This window comes from Nerophis lumbriciformis, linkage group LG25 (genome assembly GCF_033978685.3).
Source record: "Nerophis lumbriciformis linkage group LG25, RoL_Nlum_v2.1, whole genome shotgun sequence".
Classification (NCBI taxonomy): Eukaryota; Metazoa; Chordata; class Actinopteri; order Syngnathiformes; family Syngnathidae; genus Nerophis; species Nerophis lumbriciformis.
Genome location: NC_084572.2, coordinates 19790869 through 19812637, shown reverse-complemented (window position 1 = coordinate 19812637; position 21769 = coordinate 19790869). Strand labels below are relative to the sequence as shown.

The window sequence follows — 21769 nt, the reverse complement described above, 5'->3', positions numbered from 1 at the left end:
TTGTCTGTTCGACATCTTCCCACCTGAAACCAAACCACCGCCAGATGATGGACCCCCTGCTGTTTTTCTTGGGAATTAATTATTCCTCCATTTGTTACCAGATTTGCACCTTCTTTCTCTTGTATTACCACTCCGCTAGCATCACAGCTAACGTTAGCCATGCTGCTACCTCTCTGCTCGGGGAGGGCGTATATGTATGTGACGTATGACGTGACAGTATGTGGCGTGTGTAAGAAGGTGCGCTTGCTGTCTGTGAGAAGGACAGACGAGAAAGAGTGGGAAGAGCCTGTAGTGTAATGCCCGCAGCTAAATGCAACTGCGTGAGAACGTATACTCGATATCACGATATAGTCATTTTCTATATCGCACAGAGACAAACCCGCGATATATCGCGTATATCGATATATCGCCCAGCCCTACGTCATGTGCATATCGTCTGCTACTTCCGGTACAGGCAAGGCTTTTTTATCAGCGACCAAAAGTTGTGAACTTTATCGTCGATGTTCTCTACTAAATCCTTTCAGCAAAATTATGGCAATATCGCAAAATGATCAAGTATGACACATAGAATGGACCTGCTATCCCCATTTAAATAAGAAAATCGCATTTCAGTAGGCCTTTAAACAAGTTAAACAACTTATTCGGGTGTTACCATTTAGTGGTCAATTGTACGGAATATGTACTTCACTGTGCAACCTACTAATAAAAGTTTCAATCAATCAATCAATCAATCAATCAGCAGGCGAGCCATCGTGACATCCACAACTGTAAGTTAGCTATGTCTTGTTGCTGCTTCTAACGCACTCATAAACAAATGATGATAAAGACATGCATCGTAACTCCGTTTCACAACACACACACATACCTGCTTAGCGTAGCATACATTTAGTTTTTAAGTTTCTCTTTTTAAATAAGTGGAGAATAAATTCAATTTAAAAATGATGCCATCAAGTTAAGGTAAATGTTGTGATGGTTGATAAAATGTGGATAATGGATATAGCTGACGAAGTGCAGTCCACTTCTCCCAAGTTGTAGTTGGACACATACTGCAGCTCACGACCAAATTCATATATAAATAAGGCAGCAATGCTACTACAGTATTAGCATTGAAAAAAAAGTGTTGAAGCATGATGGAACGAGTGTTGCCCACTTCACATTGCTGACTGCCCCCTCATATATAAATTAAAGTTAAAGTACCAATGTTTGTCACACACACACTAGGTGTGGCGAAATTATTCTCTGCATTTGACCCATCACCCTTGATCACCCCCTGGTAGGTGAGGTGAGCAGTGAGCATCAGTGGTGGCCACGCCCGGGAATATGCCTGTCTAAAACTGGTTTTATTTGAATGCATACCATTTATTTGCCCAAAACGTGGTTACAGTTTTATCTAAAGTTCTTTCAGGCTGCATGTTGGTATACAGGTGCAGATAATTGGACTACTTAAAAGGCCAAATGTTTTTTTGTGTCTTTTACCTAAGTTTACATTGTTGGTACCATATATTGCTTTGTACTTTCAATATTCAATGTTGTTACTTTAAGGAGTATTTTTTAATACTTTTTTTTATTTCTATGCATATCATATGACGCACTGCAGTCTATTGAGTTCAGATATATGCCATCCATCCATCCATTTTCTACCGCTTGTCCCTTTTGGGGTCGCGGGGGGTGCTGGAGCCTATCTCAGCTGCATTCGGGCGGAAGGCGGTGTACACCCTGGACAAGTCGCCACCTCATCGCAGGGCCAACACAGATAGACAGACAACATTCACACAATAGGGCTAATTTAGTGTTGCCAATCAACCTATCTCCAGGTGCATGGTTTTGGCGGTGGGAGGAAGCCGGAGTACCCGGAGGGAACCCATACAGTCACAGGGAGAACATGCAAACTCCACACAGAAAGATCCCGAGCCCGGGATTGAACTCAGGACTACTCAGGACCTTTGTATTGTGAGGCACATGCACTAACCCCTTTACCACCGTGCTGCCCAAATGTTCTAAAATACTACGTATAGTGTTTTTATTCTTCGTTGAGTTAATATAAATATATTTGATATTAAAGATGTTATCAAACGTAATAGTGTATAAAATAACAAAATTAATAATACCGGCTCAGTTACTTTGCTGAATAACTACCATATTTTTCGGACCATATGGCACACTAGATTATAAGGTGCACTGCAGATGAGCGGGTCTTTCGAGGTCTTTTTTCATACAAAAGGTGCACCGGATTATAAGGCGCATTAAAGGGGTCATATTATGATTTTTTTCTAAATTTAAAACACTATCTTGTGGTCTACATAACATGTAAGGGTGGTTATTTGGTGAGAGTGTTGCATAGATTATGTTTTACAGATCATCTTCAAGTAGCTTTCTGAGCATCTCGTAAGGATGCGCCGTTTTGTGGGCAGTCTTATTTACGTGGCTCACCTTCGGCAGCGTCTTCTCCCCGTCAGCTTTGTTGTAGCGGTGTAGCGTGCAAGGACGCGGAGAAGAAGTGTCAAAAAAAGGAGCTAACTGTTTTAATGACATTCAGACTTTACTTAAATCAATAAAGGAGCAGCATCATCCGTGGCTCAGTAATGCAACATAAACGCCGGAAATGTGTCCCGTGAAAAACCGTCCGACCAGAACCCTCTAATAACTAAAGTTCCGTGGGTGAATTATGTAAACTCACTACAGTTTTTAGCGCTTTGATAGCTAGTCTACTGACAGATATAAGTAAGAACTTTGCGCTACTTTATATTAGAAATGGCAACACCGGAAGATGAATGTTCCATAAGAAGGTAGAGAAAAATAAGAAGCTTATGACTACGGTGTCGGCATGGACTACAATTGCGGACGCGCACACATTTTCAGGACTTATGCAGATCCCAAATACACATCAGCAGGTACCAGAAGGTAAGAAAAGTTGTTTTTGCATAATATTGCGAAACAAAACGGAAACCGAAACATTGTGCGGACCTTATACACGTATCATAATAATACTTGTATGTTTAATGCGACAATCCATCAAGCGGCGGGGCTTCATAGCTTACCGAAGTTGTAACAAAAACATTTTGACAGATTTTTGAGCGCCGTGTGTAATGTTCTATATTCTCAATGGAGCATTTAAAGTTTTGGTATTGTTTACTTCCATCATATTGCAATCTACACGTATCTCTTATGCATGACTGCCATCTACTGGTCACACTTATCAGTTCACCATGTACCAAATAAAATTGGTACAACCAGAATGATGCTGTACATTAGGCGCACCGGGTTATAAGGCACACTGTCGATTTTTGAGAAAATTCAAGGATTTTAAGTGCGCCTTATAGTCCGAAAAATACTGTTTTACTCCTACAATGAGGTAATTTAGTTACTAACTGTACTTTTTGGGAGAAGTAATGTGTAACTTTAACTAATTCCTTTTTTTAAGGTAACATGACCAACAATGTCTGATATGTTATGCCTATATTATTATTTGATTGCATTAGGAAACATATGTTTAATGTGTCATAATTTTATATAAAAACAAGGACAAATACAATTTTTGAGTAGAATTGAATTAAGATTGTCTGCTTACGTAAAGCCAATAATTAAATTTTTCGCTGTTCCCTTTATTTTGAAAAGTATCAAAGTACATTTTGGTAACGGTACAGATACCAAAATGGCTAAGTATCAGGAGGCCAGCTAAATAACCCTGTTCTTCTCTGTCCATCTATCTCAACCCAACTATTGTTATTATGGGAATGCTACTTTTACTCTTTAACACCACCCTCATTAGAGATTTAAAGACATATCTTCTTGACTGCACTTAAATGTAGAATATATGTATAATATATTTATATTATTCACATTCGAATAATGCTGTATAGTATTTATTGTCTATTGTGAGCAAACTCTGGTGCTGAATTTCCCCCAGGGATCAATAAAGTACTTTCTATTATATTCTAGTCTATTCTATCACATAGTTTAAAGCTTCTGTGAAAGGATTGCAGTCCACCTTGTCTGTATGCACATGTGTTATGTGAGCAAGTTTTATTGTTGTAAATTTGATGTTTTATGTGTTGTTTACTGTTTTTAATGTAACCTAGCTGCTGCCCTCTTGGCCAGGTCTCCCTTGTAAAAGAGATCTTTGATCTCAATGGAATTTTACCTGGTTAAATAAAGGCTAGAAAGACATTTCCTAGTAAAGTCTTTACAACAAATACAAATGTCATCTTAGTTCATATAACCACACATGATGATACTAAATTGTGAGGCCTTGTAGAGACGGGTGCATTCAATTAGCTAATGCAGCCAAGCATGTTCCACCGCTGACTCATCACTATCTGCCGTCATTTCGAGTCGGGGGAGGGATCAACAAAAATCAACAATATTAAAAATGTAAAAAAGGGGAGCAAGAGACAGGAAATAAGGGAGAAATAAAGGCATGCTGATTGAAATAAATCAGCAAAAATCCCTTCACACTTTTTGGTCAGCAGATGATTAGTCAGCATAAATACTACAAAAGTGATGAGGGAACAATATGTTTACTATTTAATGTTAGTTTAATGTTTCATTGTGATTTATGAAGGTTGCAATAGCACATCATTCCCCGGTTACTCACCATATAGTCAACAATACATCAAGACTGATGGGAATCTAACGAGACAACACAGAAGCATTATTTTGGTGCTACGGGGCTTTCTTGGGGTACTCATTAGAATAGCGTTGATTAAGTTGGAGACCATGAACGCCTCACTGTTTGTCCATCTGCTGCTCTGCCAAAACAAACACATGCACAATTATGCCTTGTGTGTGGATTCTCTCTTCCTACTTGTGTTAATCCCTGCCTGCAGAGCAGGAATAGGAAAGTGCTGATGACCAATTAAAACATGGACCTTCCCCAAGGAGTCAGAGTCATGCATTTATTGTCTGTTCTGCTGCCACACAATGTAAGCCTGCTGGGTAAAACAAATGCAGTTGTTAAGGATGATGGTTGTTTGCTCGATAGCAAGATGGCTGCGCCAATGCCTGTGCTTGTAAAACTTCTACTAGAACGTGTGGTAAAAACGAGGATACTGGTCCGATATAAGCAAAAAACAACATCCAAAAAACAGCATCAGGCTTGCATGTAAAGTAGTCCTGAAGCCTGTTTACTTATGCAAAGCTGGATAGCCAGTTAAAATCTAAATGTTAGTCTTTTCTTGTATTTTATATTTTACTTTTCTTGTATTGAGTACAGAATCTAGATTTTCGTAATAAGTGAACAATATACAAGACCCATCATGATTTGGCGACCCCTCCGCGTTTCTGTTCTGTAACCCTGTACACTGTTTGTTTGTCTAATCTTGAACGGCTTTGTGCTGAAAACAAAGTTTCGTTGTACTTGTGCAATGACAATAAAGACCTACCTACGCAGAGCCTTGCAACTTTGTCAAAAGCCTGCAACTTCCCTGCAGATTTTGGCCAAACTGCGTCATTTTCGCCAATCAAGATTGTCTCTGAGAACGCTCAAACGCACACGTCAATTGTCTAATCAAAACCTATGTTTATTTCTTGTGTAGAGGAAGCAGAAGCAACAAAGTGTAACATTATATCAATTATTTATTTATCAAACAACACAATTGTTATCAGTGACGTGCGGTGAGGTTCATGGCTGGTGAGGCACTGACTTCATCACAGTCAGATTTACAAACATATGAACCCTAAAGAGTATCTTATTCACCATTTGATTGGCAGCAGTTAACGGGTTATGTTTAAAAGCTCATACCAGAATTCTTCCCTGCTTGGCACTCAGCATCAAGGGTTGGAATTGGGGGTTAAATCACCAAAAATGATTCCCGGGCTCGGTGCCGCTGCTGCCCACTGCTCCCCACTGCTCCCCTCACCTCCCAGGGGGTGAGCAAGGGGATGGGTCAAATGCAGAGGACAAATTTCACCACACCTAGTGTGTGTGTGACAATCATTGGTACTTTAACTTAACTTTAACTTTACACAAACAAACTGTAGCACACAAAAAAACACATTTAATGATAAATGGGTTATACTTGTATAGCGCTTTTCTACCTTCAAGGTACTCAAAGCGCTTTGACAGTATTTCCACATTCACCCATTCACACACAGATGGCGGGAGCTGCCATGCTAGGCGCTAACCAGCAGCCATCAGGAGCAAGGGTGAAGTGTCTTGCCCAAGGACACAACAGACATGACTAGGATGGTAGAAGGTGGGGATTGAACCCCGATAACCAGCAACACTCCGATTGCTGGCACTGCCACTCTACCAACTTCGCCACGCCGTCCCCTAAAAAAAATGTTTTTATGGTTTTACCTTTACTTATAAATGAAGTCCATGTGCCACTCCTTCTGAACAAAAGCATCGATAAATTGTTAATAGAAGTCTTCCTTATCTTTCTTCAGTTTTAAAAGTCTCTCTGTCTCGATGGAGATCTTCCTTTAATTATCTCCTGCTTCGATTGAAAGTCCAGTTTGGAAAACTGTTTTATTTTAGATATGTAATCCTCCATGTTAAACGTCCAGGCGAGAGGAAAAAATAAACGATTGTTGCTAACTGTTGCTGCTTGTTGTCACTTATTCTGCAGCCGAGTAGTCGCATGAATAATCTCTGGGATCACTAGCGCCCTCTACCACCAGGAGGCGGGATTACTGCAAGCCTCAGCCAGTGCGTCTTCGCAGGCGTTTTATGATTGCTCAGCACAAGAAATACGTTACACACATGCAGTTGTTGACAAAATACACTGTACATTATATACCTCAGCTAACTAAACTAAGGAAATGTATAATATAATTCATATAGCAATACGGTCTCACTGCAGAGCAGGCCAGCAGTTAACCGAGTCAATGCGCAATCCATGGCGAGGCTCAACTGGCTGCTGATCACCGCAAGTCTCTTCTCAGTATTTGAACGACAAATGTGAAAATTCAGCGATTTTGAATAAAAATAATCTAAAACTGGTGAAGTTAAATGGAAAATAACTGTATAGTATAATCACTGGATACATATAACAATTTATTTAATTTTTTTCTTTTTACATTTTTATTCTTTCCATGATGGCACATGAGGCCCCGCCTCACCTGTCTCCCCTGACTGCACGTCACTGATTATTATCCCCCCGCATAGCTCTGACCTACTTCTTGTTTCTGTCTACCTTGCTAAGCCCTCAGGGAAATGTAGTATGTAAACATATACTTCCTAGTTGCCATGTATTTATATATGGGTTTAACATTTATTTGATCTAGGGTAAGACAATTAAGAACAGATTGTGACAATCTGTCACTTCACTTCTGTTTGTGTTTCCTTGTTTTGTGTTTGATTTCCATTTCCTGCATGTCTCCTCTGAGCGCTCGTTTCCCTCACCTGTCCCCGATTGGCAGCCCGGCACACCTGGTTGCAGTTGCCAATCAAGCTGCTATTTATGCCTGCCTCACCTGTTCCTCAATGCTTGAGGATTAATTATGTTGAGGACCTTTTGGATGCATGACTGCTCCTTCTTGTTTTGAGTACATTAAAGACTCTTACCTGCACGTCGTTCTCCTGTTTCCTGCATCTTGGGGTCCCAACCGCCGCGCGGGTTCCTGACACAGATTTTAATTTGGAATGCTGACCTAGCAAAGCAGCATTTTTTTGTTAGAAAAGTTGAAGTGTGATGATAATCCCCCGTTTTCTCTCATTTACCAAGAAATTGCCCTATAGATTGCGCTTAACAGTTCACAAATACTCTTAACATGCGGGGGTAAATGTGTTGGAACATAAATAAATGTTTACGATGTCTGCAACTTGTGGATGACACAGCAGACAGTGACCAATAATCATTACTATTATTAGTTTTAATTAATTAAACAGTACAGTAGTTTGACAATTATGTGCTTTTACTGCCATCTAGTGTCTAATTTTAAGTATGTGTGGTATAAAACAAGTAAAACATCAATATAGTATTAATTTTCCAGTTTCCTAAAAAAATCCTCTGCTTTTTGAGGTTACGAGGAACACTTAAAGCAATGACAAGTTGTTGAAAAAAAAAGGTTTCAAACTTTCTAAAAAAGCTTTAGTAAATTCAGGCATTTTAAGCTAAACTCCTAACAAAAAAAGCCTGCCAAATTCTGGAGAGACTGAATATTTCAGTCTAAAACAGCACATTTGTCATTATAAACATGTATCAAAAACTTGTAGGTGCATATTGCCTACACACACAAAGTCTAGAAGGCAGAAGCTTATTAGAAAGTATGCAGTAACAAATGTGTCCGCATCATTCAACTTACTTCATCAGAGGCTTAGGTAAATCATTGTGGCCACTAGGTGTTTAAAAAAAAACCCAATTACTTCACTTCAACTTAAAGTCAGCATAAGTCCATTATAGAGGGTTAATAACAAGTATGTCAGTGTTTTTCATACCTACCATTGTTTTCTGTTTGAATATTTGCACTTGATCGAACATTTTATAATATCTCACACTACAAAATGATAAAAGTATGTATGATTCCTGTTAATATTGAAACATATCAATGTTAATAACGTATAATACTCAAGGGCTCCAATACAGGAATCGTATCAGAAGTGAAAAAAGTTATATTGAGCCTCGCCATTTAAAAAAAATATTCAATTTTGAATTTGATCGTTTTTCATTTATATCTGTTAATCAGTGCGGAATAATTTGTTTTCACAGTTGTTGTTATCGCAAGTGGCAAAAGATATTCAGCAAAAAATTTTTTTCTGAAGTACTGTTTTTGTTTATTGTATTGTATCCACTGTAGGATTTGAGTGAGGAATATTGTTCATGTTCACGAACTGTTAAGTAATTGTGCAGATTTATCTCCACTGAGAACATTAAAAAAGGACAAGGAAAAAACTAAGACTTGACATAAATAAGCTAAGAAAAATAATCAACCTGAAGGCTTTGTATTGACAAGCAATTCTAATTTTGCATCTTGTGTTTTTCACTCACCGTGTGGCTTCAAAGCCCAGTGAAATATAGCGATATTATATTTAAAACATAGAATACGTTATTCTGTTGGCAGTCTTTGTGAATAGGACATCATTCAATATATGTCAAGTTTATCCCTGGGGCCAGAGACTGTTTTTGTGTGTTCCTCACACAGAGTTGGATATGTGAACTTTATTTTAACTCTTTGGACGTAGTAAAGAATAGTAATTTTTGCACAAATACTTTAATCATTTATGCCTTTGACGGCCTCAAATTTTTCTTGTACATGATTAACTATTGTTACCACAATTAATTGGACAAGTAATAATCAATGAGAGCAGAGCTAAACTCTTTCTTTCATCAAAGGGAAATCTCAATGCCGGCTTTACAGTACAAAGTACACAGCACATACGCACCATATTGTTCTGTAATACAGATCATTCTCGATGCACAAGCAACAGACAATGATCTGTAATTTATTAGTATAGTATTTGAACAATGCTTAAGTGATTAGATCGATGTTTTTCTTTTTTTTATTATGACAAAATCCTCTTTTGGCGGTTTTTGTTATTTTTTACAAACTTAGGAAGTAAGTCCCTGGACAGTAGAAGGCTTTGGTGGCAAAACCCAAACAATGGTAGCCAATAGTAGGTGTTGCTTTTGTTTACTATTTACAACAATACTATAAAATGTTGTATTTAAAAAGATAAACTTGATATAAACATTTCCGTTCCTATACTCTATTGTAGAAGTATCAGATTAGGACTTGAAATGGGATCGGATCTGAGGCCAAAATGCTGGCATGAGAAATTTCTGCGAAAATGCGCAAATTTGAGTTTTTTTACATGCATTTTTGTGCATAAATATCACTTCCGCATTTTTTAAATGAAATATCAATAAAAAATTGACGTATAAAACGTTTGTTGAACGCTCTCCTTAGCCGCAGGTACTCGCTGTTCCTCTTGCCAAACACTGCACTGAGTTGCAGGACAAGCTATTATCAATAGCAGCTAAGTAGACAGCTGTCAACGTTGTGGCAACAGAGGCAACAACAAGTACCGTATGTTTCGGACTATAAGGCACACTTAAAATCCTTTCATTTCCTCAAAACTCGACAGTTATAACCCGGTGCGCCTAATGTACGGAATAATTTTGGTTGTGCTTACCGACCTCAAAGCTATTTTATTTGGTACATGGTGAAATGATAAGTGTGACCAGTAGATGGCAGTCACACATAAGAGATATGTGTAGAGTGTAATAAGACTCAAGTAAACAACACAAACATTTTGGTAAGCTGTGAAGCCGCGCCGCTTGATGGATTGTACTGTTTCAAAATTGGAGTATTATTATGGTGTGTGTATAAGGTAAGACATATTATCGGCCGTTTTGTTTTGCAAAAGTTGTTAGGCAAAAGCAAATTTCTTCTGGTACCTGCTGATCTGTATTTGAGATCTGCATAAGTCCTGAAAATGTGCGCGCGTCTGCCTTTGTAGTCGGTGTCGACACCTTATTTGATAAGCTTTTTCTTTTCCTCTATCTTCTTGTTATGGGACATTCATCCTTCGCTGTGGCCATTTCTAATCCATCCATCCATCCATCCATCTTCTTCCGTTTATCCGAGGTCGGGTCGCGGGCGCAGCAGCCTAAGCAGGGAAGCCCAGACTTCCCTCTCCCCAGCCACTTCGTCCAGCTCCTCCCGGGGGATCCCGAGGCGTTCCCAGGCCAGCCGGGAGACATAGTCTTCCCAACGTGTCCTGGGTCTTCCTCGTGGCCTCCTACCGGTCGGACATGCCCTAAACACCTCCTTAGGGAGGCGCTCGGGTGGCATCCTGACCAGATGCCCGAACCACCTCATCTGGCTCCTCTCGATGTGGAGGAGCAGCGGCTTTACTTTGAGCTCCCCCCGGATGACAGAGCTTCTCACCCTATCTCTAAGGGAGAGCCCCGCCACCCGGCGGAGGAAACTCATTCCGGCCGCTTGTACCCGTGATCTTGTCCTTTCGGTCATAACCCAAAGCTCATGACCATAGGTGAGGATGGGAACGTAGATCGACCGGTAAATTGAGAGCTTTGCCTTCCGGCTCAGCTCCTTCTTCACCACAACGGATCGATACAGCGTCCGCATTACTGAAGACGCCGCACCGATCCGCCTGTCGATCTCACGATCCACTCTTCCCTCACTCGTGAACAAGACTCCGAGGTACTTGAACTCCTCCACTTGGGGCAAGATCTCCTCCCCAACCCGGAGATGGCACTCCACCCTTTTCCGGGCGAGAACCATGGACTCGGACTTGGAGGTGCTGATTCTCATCCCAGTCGCTTCACACTCAGCTGCGAACCGATCCAGTGAGAGCTGAAGATCCTGGCCAGATGAAGCCATCAGGACCAAATCATCTGCAAAAAGCAGAGACCTAATCCTGCAGCCACCAAACCGGATCCCCTCAACGCCTTGACTGCGCCTAGAAATTCTGTCCATAAAAGTTATGAACAGAATCGGTGACAAAGGGCAGCCTTGGCGGAGTCCAACCCTCACCGGAAACGTGTCCGACTTACTGCCGGCAATGCGAACCAAGCTCTGACACTGATCATACAGGGAGCGGACCGCCACAATCAGACAGTCCGAAACCCCATACTCTCTGAGCACTCCCCACAGGACTTCCCGAGGGACACGGTCGAATGCCTTCTGCAAGTCCACAAAGCACATGTAGACTGGTTGGGCAAACTCCCATGCACCCTCAAGGACCCTGCCGAGAGTATAGAGCTGGTCCACAGTTCCACGACCAGGACGAAAACCACACTGTTCCTCCTGAATCCGAGGTTCGACTATCCGGCGTAGCCTACTCTCCAGTACACCTGAATAGACCTTACCGGGAAGGCTGAGGAGTGTGATCCCACGATAGTTAGAACACACCCTCCGGTTCCCCTTTTTAAAGAGAGGAACCACCACCCCGGTCTGCCAATCCAGAGGTACTGCCCCCGATGTCCACGCGATGCTGCAGAGTCTTGTCAACCAAGACAGCCCTACAGCATCCAGAGCCTTAAGGAACTCCGGGCGGATCTCATCCACCCCCGGGGCCTTGCCATTGAGGAGCTTTTTAACTACCTCAGCAACCTCAGCCCCAGAAATAGGAGAGCCCACCACAGATTCCCCAGGCACTGCTTCCTCATAGGAAGACGTGTTGGTGGGATTGAGGAGGTCTTCGAAGTATTCCCTCCACCGATCCACAACTTCCGCAGTCGAGGTCAGCAGAACACCATCCGCACCATACACGGTGTTGGTAGTGCACTGCTTCCCCTTTCTGAGGCGGCGGATGGTGGTCCAGAATCGCTTCGAAGCCGTCCGGAAGTCGTTTTCCATGGCTTCCCCGAACTCCTCCCATGTCCGAGTTTTTGCCTCCGCGACTGCTGAAGCCGCACACCGCTTGGCCTGTCGGTACCTGTCCGCTGCCTCAGGAGTCCCATGAGCCAAAAGAACCCGATAGGACTCCTTCTTCAGCTTGACGGCATCCCTCACCGCCGGTGTCCACCAACGGGTTCTAGGATTACCGCCACGACAGGCACCAACTACCTTGCGGCCACAGCTCCAATCAGCCGCCTCGACAATAGAGGTGCGGAACATGGTCCACTCAGACTCAATGTCCAGCACCTCCCTCGTGACATGTTCAAAGTTCTTCCGGAGGTGGGAATTGAAACTCTCTCTGACAGGAGACTCTGCCAGACGTTCCCAGCAAACCCTCACAATGCGTTTGGGCCTGCCAGGTCTGTCCGGCATCCTCCCCCACCATCGCAGCCAACTCACCACATTTCTAATACAAGGTAATGTAAAGTTTTTACTTATATCTGTCAGTAAACTCGCCATGAAAGCGCTAAAACATACCGGTGTAGTGAATTTTAATTATTCATCCAACAAACTTTAGTTATTAAAGAGTTCTGGTCGGACGGTTTTTCACAGGACACATTTCCGGCTTTGTTATTGCACTAGTGAGCCATAGATGAAGAGATGCTGCCCTGTTGGCGACTTAAATGTCATTAAAACAGTTTTGACACTTCTTCCACTCCCGTCCTTGCACACTACAACAAAGATGACCGGGAGAAGACACTGCCGAAGGTGAGCCACGTTAATAAGACCGCCCACAAAGCGGCGCATCGTGAAGCTGCTTGAAGATGATCTGTAAAACATAATCTATGCAACATTTTGACCAAAGAACCACCATTACATGTTATGTAGACCACAAGGAAGTGTCTTCAATTTACAAAAAAAAGATAATAATATGACTCCTTTAATGTGCCCTATAATAGAGTGTGTGTGTGTGTGTGTGGGGGGGGCTGAGGTTGCTGAGGTAGTTAAAAAGCTCCTCGGTGGCAAGGCCCCGGGGGTGGATGAGATCCGCCCGGAGTTCCTTAAGGCTCTGGATGCTGTGGGGCTGTCTTGGTTGACAAGACTCTGCAGCATCGCGTGGACATCGGGGGCGGTACCTCTGGATTGGCAGACCGGGGTGGTGGTTCCTCTCTTTAAGAAGGGGAACCGGAGGGTGTGTTCTAAATATCGTGGGATCACACTCCTCTGCCTTCCCTGTAAGGTCTATTCAGATGTACTGGAGAGGAGGCTACGCCGGATAGTCGAACCTCGGATTCAGGAGGAACAGTGTGGTTTTCGTCCTGGTCGTGGAACTGTGGACCAGCTCTATACTCTCGGCAGGGTCCTTGAGGGTGCATGGGAGTTTGCCCAACCAGTCTACATGTGTTTTGTGGACTTGGAGAAGGCATTCGACCGTGTCCCTCGGGAAGTCCTGTGGGGAGTGCTCAGAGAGTATGGGGTATCGGACTGTCTGATTGTGGCAGTCCGCTCCCTGTATGATCAGTGCCAGAGCTTGGTCCGCATTGCCGGCAGTAAGTCGGACACGTTTCCAGTGAGGGTTGGACTCCGCCAAGGCTGCCCTTTGTCACCGATTCTGTTCATAACTTTTTTGGACAGAATTTCTAGGCGCAGTCAAGGCGTTGAGGGTATCTGGTTTGGTGGTTGCAGGATTAGGTCTCTGCTTTTTGCAGATGATGTGGTCCTGATGGCTTCATCTGGCCAGGATCTTCAGCTCTCACTGGATCGGTTCGCAGCTGAGTGTGAAGCGACTGGGATGAGAATCAGCACCTCCAAGTCCGAGTCCATGGTTCTCGCCCGGAAAAGGGTGGAGTGCCATCTCCGGGTTGGGGAGGAGATCTTGCCCCAAGTGGAGGAGTTCAAGTACCTCGGAGTCTTGTTCACGAGTGAGGGAAGAATGGATCGTGAGATCGACAGGCGGATCGGTGCGGCGTCTTCAGTAATGCGGACGCTATATCGATCCGTTGTGGTGAAGAAGGAGCTGAGCCGGAAGGCAAAGCTCTCAATTTACCGGTCGATCTACGTTCCCATCTCACCTATGGTCATGAGCTTTGGGTTATGACCGAAAGGACAAGATCACGGGTACAAGCGGCCAAAATGAGTTTCCTCCGCCGGGTGGCGGGGCTCTCCCTTAGAGATAGGGTGAGAAGCTCTGCCATCCGGGGGGAGCTCAAAGTAAAGCCGCTGCTCCTCCACATCGAGAGGAGCCAGATGAGGTGGTTCGGGCATCTGGTCAGGATGCCACCCGAACGCCTCCCTAGGGAGGTGTTTAGGGCACGTCCGACCGGTAGGAGGCCGCGGGGAAGACCCAGGACACGTTGGGAAGACTATGTCTCCCGGCTGGCCTGGGAACGCCTCGGGGTCCCACAGGAAGAGCTGGACGAAGTGGCTGGGGAGAGGGAAGTCTGGGCTTCCCTGCTTAGGCTGCTGCCCCCGCAACCCGACCTCGGATAAGCGGAAGAAGATGGATGGATGGATGGATGGATAATCCAGTGTGTCCTTTGTATGAAAATACACCTGACTAGATCCGCTCATCGGCAGTGCGCCTTATAATCCGGCGCGCCCTATGGTCCGGAAAATACAGTAAGATAGATAAATGGTTAACTAACTAGCAAGCTTGTTTTGGCTCTCCGAAATGTAGTAAACACCATGGTTTAGAGCACTGAAACAATTCGTTAGCTAACCATCTAACCAGCTTAGTTGTTGTTGCCTCCGTTCGCTCTTCAAGCCACAACATTGACGGTTGTCCACTTTGCTGCTAATCATATTTGGATGATTACAGTCCGAACACCAGTAGTTCCGAACCAGTTGCAGTTCTAGAGCGAGAAAGGTATATTGTTGACGTGACGTTGTTAACAGAGGTCACAATTGCAGAAGTGTATTACCTGAGGGGGTGTGGCTAAAGGATAGAGTTGCCAAATGAAACGTTTTCTTAGTTTGTTTGCTTGCATGTTATAGAATATGACATTACATTTTCAATGATGATAATGTTTGTGAATGATTTAAAGTTAAAAGTTAAAGTACCACTGATAGTCACACACATCACAACACATTTGACCCATCCCCTTGTTCTACCCCCTGGGAGGTGAGGGATGTTCAGGAATCATTTTGGTGATTTAACCCCCATTCCAACCCATGATACTGAGTGCCAAGCAGGGAGGTAATGGGTCCCATTTTTATAGTCTTTGGTATGACTCGGCCGGGGTTTGAACTCACGACCTACCGATCTCAGGGCGGGCACTCTAACCACAAGGCCACTGAGCAGTTTTTTGTTTTACTAAAATGTACTAAAAAAACTAAAATTCCATAGGACATTTAAGTGTCAAAAAGACAGCCAAAAAAGGTTGGTAGATGAGAATAAATCTAAAGGTAAAAAACAGTGTACACAATTGCAGGAAATGTAGTCTTCATTTTCAACATTTTCTTACAAATTCTGTGTGGCAGCACTTCATGCTAATAGAAATGTTACTTTTTTCTCAATTTTCCTGTTCTTTACTCAAAGAGTGCTCACAAGGTCGGATCAGGATTGAAGGCTAAAAATGTAACACTCCTCCAATTTCACTTGAGCAAATATTTTCTAATGTTCCACACACAAAATACTAGAAGTATGTATGAGTTCCGCTGATATCGTATCAGCAGAGGTGGGTAGAGTTACCGAAAATGTAATTCAAGTAAGAGTACCGTGACTTTAGAGCAGGGGACCCCCAAACTATAGCCCACAATCTGGCCCACGGGATGTCCCGAGTTTGAAAATATTTTTTTCAAATCTGTCCAAGCCGCTTAGTTGTATAATATTGTTGATGTAGATACCCATATCTTCTGGAAATATTTACTTTACTAAACAAAAGTGTGGGATACCTCTCTCAATCAAGGCATAAAAAGAATGACTGTGCATGTGTTCTGTGTGCTTGGTATTTTATGTTTTTTATTTATTTATTTTTATCTTTTTATCTTAGTACCAATGTCCTTATGTTTTTATGTTTCATCTATAAATTTGCACTTATGGGTTTGCTTGCAATTTAGTTGTATAATGTACAATGACAATAAAGATCTATTCTATTCTATTCTATCCGTGTTACCTTATTTGTATGTGGCTATTAAATGCTTGGATATATTTAGTTTTTAGAGAGCAGGAGGGAATATAAAGAAATTCTGAATGTTATAAATAAAATAAAAATAAAAAAATGACTTATTTCAGATTTTATTACTGTACTTTGTGCTTGTTGGGTTAAACAGTGTCAGTCTCTCCCACTACCGGCTTGTTCTTCTAGTGTTTACGTTGGATTGGAGAAACAAAGTCATGTGACAATGCTCTGTGGAAGACGGATAGCTGACGAGCCAAATAAGTATGTCTTTGCAAGCAGTAATCAATAGATTAAAATTATTAAGATATAAATAAATGTAGCGATCAAACTTAAACTCAGTGTAACAGAGTAAAAGTAGCGTTTCGTCTTCACAAAAATACTTAAGTAATAGTTTGGTTTGGTTTAAATTTAAAATTTAAAAAGTATGTAGCAGTAAAATTACTCTGACAAGTACAATTCGTACAAAAAGTTACTGAAGTAAATGTAACGCGTTACTATCCACTTCTAGCAGATCTATACTGTGTTAGACTTCACCCACATTTTTTTGTTAGAGCAGGGGTTGGCAACCCAAACTGTTGAAACAGACATATTGGACCAAAAATTACAAAATAAAAATCTGTGTGGAGCCGCAAAAACTTAAAAGCCTTATATAAGTGTTGTAATGAAGGCAACGCATGATCTAAGTGTCCATTTTAGCTATATAAGCCTACTATCAAAGGCTGACGCACATCTTCATTGACAGAAATGTTGTATTTGAATTTTTATTCTACACATTTTTGCAACATTGGAAATCATTAGTAAAATGGAGGCTTCCCACGTGATGAGATAACTTCTGGAAATTACTGGCTCAGAGTGGCCAAAGGTATAGATGTGTGTGTCCAAGTTTAAGGAAACAGCAGGCTGTCTTCTTCTAAAGGATTTATTACAATCTTTGCAAGCTGGGTAATGTTTGCTGTGGTGACACATGACACACAAACAACTATCAGAAATGTAGCCAATATTACATACATGTGTCATGAAACATGCAAATATAAATTCAATACACAGAGGAGATAAGTAAAGGAAATTAAATGTGCTCAAATATACCTACAAACAAGGCATACTGATGCAATATGTACATACAGCTAGCCTAAATAGCATGTTAGCATTGATTAGCTCGCAGTCATGGACTGACCAAATATGCCTGATAAGCACTCCAGCAAATCAAAAAAATCAACAAAGCTCACCTTTCTGCATTCACGCACAGCATAAAACGTTTGGTGGACATAATGAGACAAAAAAGGAACATGTCTTTCTGTGGCAGCATCGGAGAAACTTGAACATGTAAACAAACTACGATGAGTTCAAGGATCACTGAAATTAGTTGGACAAAACGGCGTTTGCCAAAAACTCATCAGTGAAGCATGTTTAATATAAACAGTGTGATTTCTAATAATTAGGAAGGTTTGTGTCAGGTTTGTTCTTCTACAGAAAATATATTTAAACAAAAAATATTTATTTTTCTTAATCTTTTTCCATTTTCACACATCTCTGAAAGAGGTCTAGGGAGCCACTAGGGTGGCGCTAAAGACCCGCATGCAGCTCTAGAGCCGCGGGTTGCTGACCCCCGATTTCACAAGCATTTATTAAAACAGGTCACAGGTAAATGTCTCACTCCCGCAAAAGCACTGTCGATTACGTACGTTAACATCACGAGTGGATGCCTCCATAAGCAAGTTTTTGCAAAAGTGAACCCCGATGTAGAATTCTGCACTCCCTTTATAGCAACAAATCCTTGGTCATAGAGTCCTCACAAGGGTGGGGTCAAGTCCAAGGTTGAAGAGGGAGATTGTACCAATCATTTGCTGTTGAAGACAGCTTAAATTTAAGGTTACATTCACAGTTATTCTTCTTCTTAAGGGATTAGACATACCCAAACACACATCAATGTCTCCAAAACAATGGCTAGTAGTTGACAGGACTGAAGGTGGATGACATGTGTGCATATTTGTGCAGATAGTGACATTAGTTAGACAGAGTGAAGGCTGCATATTGTGTGTGATCTTCAAATGAAGTCCAAGACTTTAAATGTATATTTTCTAAAATGTCCTAACAATTGCTATCTCCAAATACTCAAAAAAAAGTTGACTGTTGGCTCTTAGTCCTTCAGCTTTATCCAGTTGCTGGGCAGCAAAACGTCCCTGCATTGTTCACATTTGTGTTGTTTTATCTGACATGTTCTCTTCGAGGAAGGAAGGATGCCTACTTTAAATAAAGCCATGGCAAGGATGGAGGTGTTTGTTGCATATTTCAACTGGTGAATGAATGACTGACTGCATCCACAAGCAGATGAATGGCTGAATATGTGGAGAGGAAAAGCCCTGAGGTATAGATATTAAAAAATGAATGAATACAGAGCAGCCCCTTCTTTGCTTCTCTCGCTAATGTGCTCGCCTCTCTCCATCCCTCTCTCTTAAAGTTCTGATCAGATGAGTAATAGCTCTGCCACTGCGGTTTGACTGATTAATGCACTGGAAGGGCGGTGTAGCACAACAAACACACCAGAGGGGAGGAGGGTTTGGAGTGGTGTGGAAATATGTGAGTGTAGGAAACCTCAGTCCGGCCATCAAGTGATTTGATTCTTCTGGTATCTTTCCCCTAATCAACAAAAGTGCTGCATGTCTTACAGTTTTGAGCCATCAAATTCACTCATACAGTTTCACGGATCAACCAGCAGTGGCATTTCTACGAAAAGGGAAAATGGTGATGTTTTTACTTTCCAGTTGACATTTCAGCTGTGTGATCATTAGAGGCGATCAGGACACTTAACTCCTGTTTACCACATGATTCTTCACTCCATCTTGTCTCTGTTAGCTTCTCTGTGTCTTTACACGTTGTCTTTAATCCTACAGATGCTGTGATGTTGCACTATACGGAGGATGGAACACCTCGTCCTTGCCTTGCACCACAAACACAACGCAATCCTTGAATAAAACCAGTGTCGCTCCTCACTTCGATTGAAGAACAAGAGTTAAATTTAATTTATTGATTTTATGAAAAAAACATCTGAACCTTTTAGTTGACCATACTTGGTTTGCAGCGCGTATGTTGTACTTTGTGTTACTAATCCGTTTGAAGTGTAGGGGTCAGGATCTTTTAACTGAAAATAAAACTGATATGTCGGTTATTTTGACTTCTCACCTCCCTTTGTAATTAGGAATGGGTACCGAATTCGCTACTTTCATACATAAAAGAAATGCAACGCAAAGTGCTTTACAAAGTTAAAAACAATACCCATATCCCCCATTATCACATACGTACGCACGGACACAGATACCAAACAGAAACACACACAACATCCACACGTATGCAACTATATGGACCAATGATTGCATGTCTGAGTACAGAGGAGACATGTGAGTAAACACTATCACAGGAGCCATCTGCACCAGGAGGTCATCAGACCATGGCCACCAGGACGCTGACACAAAAGCGCCCACACTAGCACGGCCGATAACCCCTGAAGCAGATGGGTCATCTGAGGAACATTGGAAAATAAAAATAATAAAACTTGTAAAATAGTAAGAACCATGTGTAGAGATAAAGAATAAAATACAAGTAAGACATAGGTACTGACCAAAGTCTGTTGGTATTACCGGGTACGGTTTCATGTAAAATCAAACGGTGCCATATTTTGGTACCTTTGTTGTACGTGATGCTACGCCCGATTGTAAACTCCGCACCCACTCAAGTGCTGGACTGGTTAACAAACAGAGCGGACTCAGTCATGTTACAATTTTCCATATCAACAGAGCAAGAAGAAGCCGCTCAAAAGCAACACTGATTACCATTACCATTAGCGATTTTGCATGACGATTTAAACACCTCCAAATTTGGTAATGGAAACTAACAGCTGTTGTGTAACAAGTACAATATTTACAGTACAACCAGTTTGTAGGACTAAACAAAAGACAAGACTGGCCCATTCAACTTAATGGCAAATACTACTTCCTGGCTATGGCAAGACACCGAAGTCTGTACAATACTGCCATCTAACATCTTGGAATTGCAAGTGCATGCAAGGTTTACTGTTATGTTCGACGGGGAAAGAGACGACACAGCAACAGGAATACAGCTCAACAGTTTTATTTGAGCTTGAGGATGCGGTGGAGTGTGTATGCTACTGTGTATGTTTGCAGGACTATGTGAAGCGTTACAATGAATATTTACCAGTGGTTGTTGTAAATGCATGTTGAGTGAGAAGGCGACCAGTTCAATAGGGCGAGGCAGGTAGGAGAATCTGTGAAACAAGCGGTGGTCCATGGGGCTGAGAGGGGCGTCAAGAGGTCCGAGTCCAAAGTGGGGGTCGAGGATCGAGGAAAGCAATCAGAATCCAGAGGGGTCCAGAGAAGTGAGGCACACAGCTCACTTCCAAGGCGACGGAGGTAATTTGCAAGCAGAGACTACGTTCCAGCGTTGGTTCTCTGGACACGCTGGCTTTTATGGGGAGTGGTGTCATCAGCAGCAGGTGTGTCGATTGATGATTGCGCACAGCTGTGCTGGCGCGTGGCAGCAGAAGCAGAGCGTGAATGGGCGTGTCCTGCGGCGCGTGCTGGCGAAATAGCAGCTGACTGTGCACGCGCCGTAACATTTACTATATAATACAGTTACAAATGAACCTCAATAGTGTAAGAAAACAAGAGTTTTCAAGACAACTGGGTATCATAACAGGGTATCATAAATCATAATAATTCACCATTACCATTTATTTATCAGTTGTGGTTCTTACGAAAATCCCATCCCATCCCATTTTCTACCGCTTATTCCCTTCGGGGTCGCGGGGGGTGCTGGAGCTAATCTCAGCTACAATCGGGCGGAAGGCGGGGTACACCCTGGACAAGTCGCCACCTCATCGCAGGGCCAACACAGATAGACAGACAACATTCACACTCACATTCACACACTAGGGCCAATTTAGTGTTGCCAATCAACCTATCCCCAGGTGCATGTTTTTGGAGGTGGGAGGAAGCCGGAGTACCCGGAGGGAACCCACGCAGTCACGGGGAGAACATGCAAACTCCACACAGAAAGATCCCGAGCCCGGGATTGAACCCCAGACTACCCAGGACCTTCGTATTATGTCATAAAATAAATCTTAAAAAGACTAACAACTATCATTACAACCACATTATACAATAAACCATCAACATAAAACTAAGCTTCCTCAGCATTAGTTTTCTTTGTTGAAATCAAAACAAATACTATGTCAACATATTATCATATTCCAAATGAGTTGTTTCCCTGTCCGAGTTTTGAAATGAAAAATGACAGAATTAAGTAATAGTAAAAATAATATACAAACCCCGTTTCCATATGAGTTGGGAAATTGTGTTAGATGTAAATATCAACGGAATACAATG

General features: G+C 42.2%; 1 protein-coding gene across 1 annotated transcript in view; it reads left to right on the top strand.

Moving 5' to 3' along the window:
- LOC133622010 (uncharacterized) overlaps nt 1-19443 on the top strand; it is a 187655-nt gene extending 168212 nt beyond the window's left edge. The window contains exon 6 of the mRNA XM_061984522.1: nt 19262-19443. The gene's annotated coding sequence lies outside the window, so the exon portion shown is untranslated. The remainder of the gene's footprint in view (nt 1-19261) is intronic.
- Nucleotides 19444-21769: the final 2326 nt, after the last annotated feature.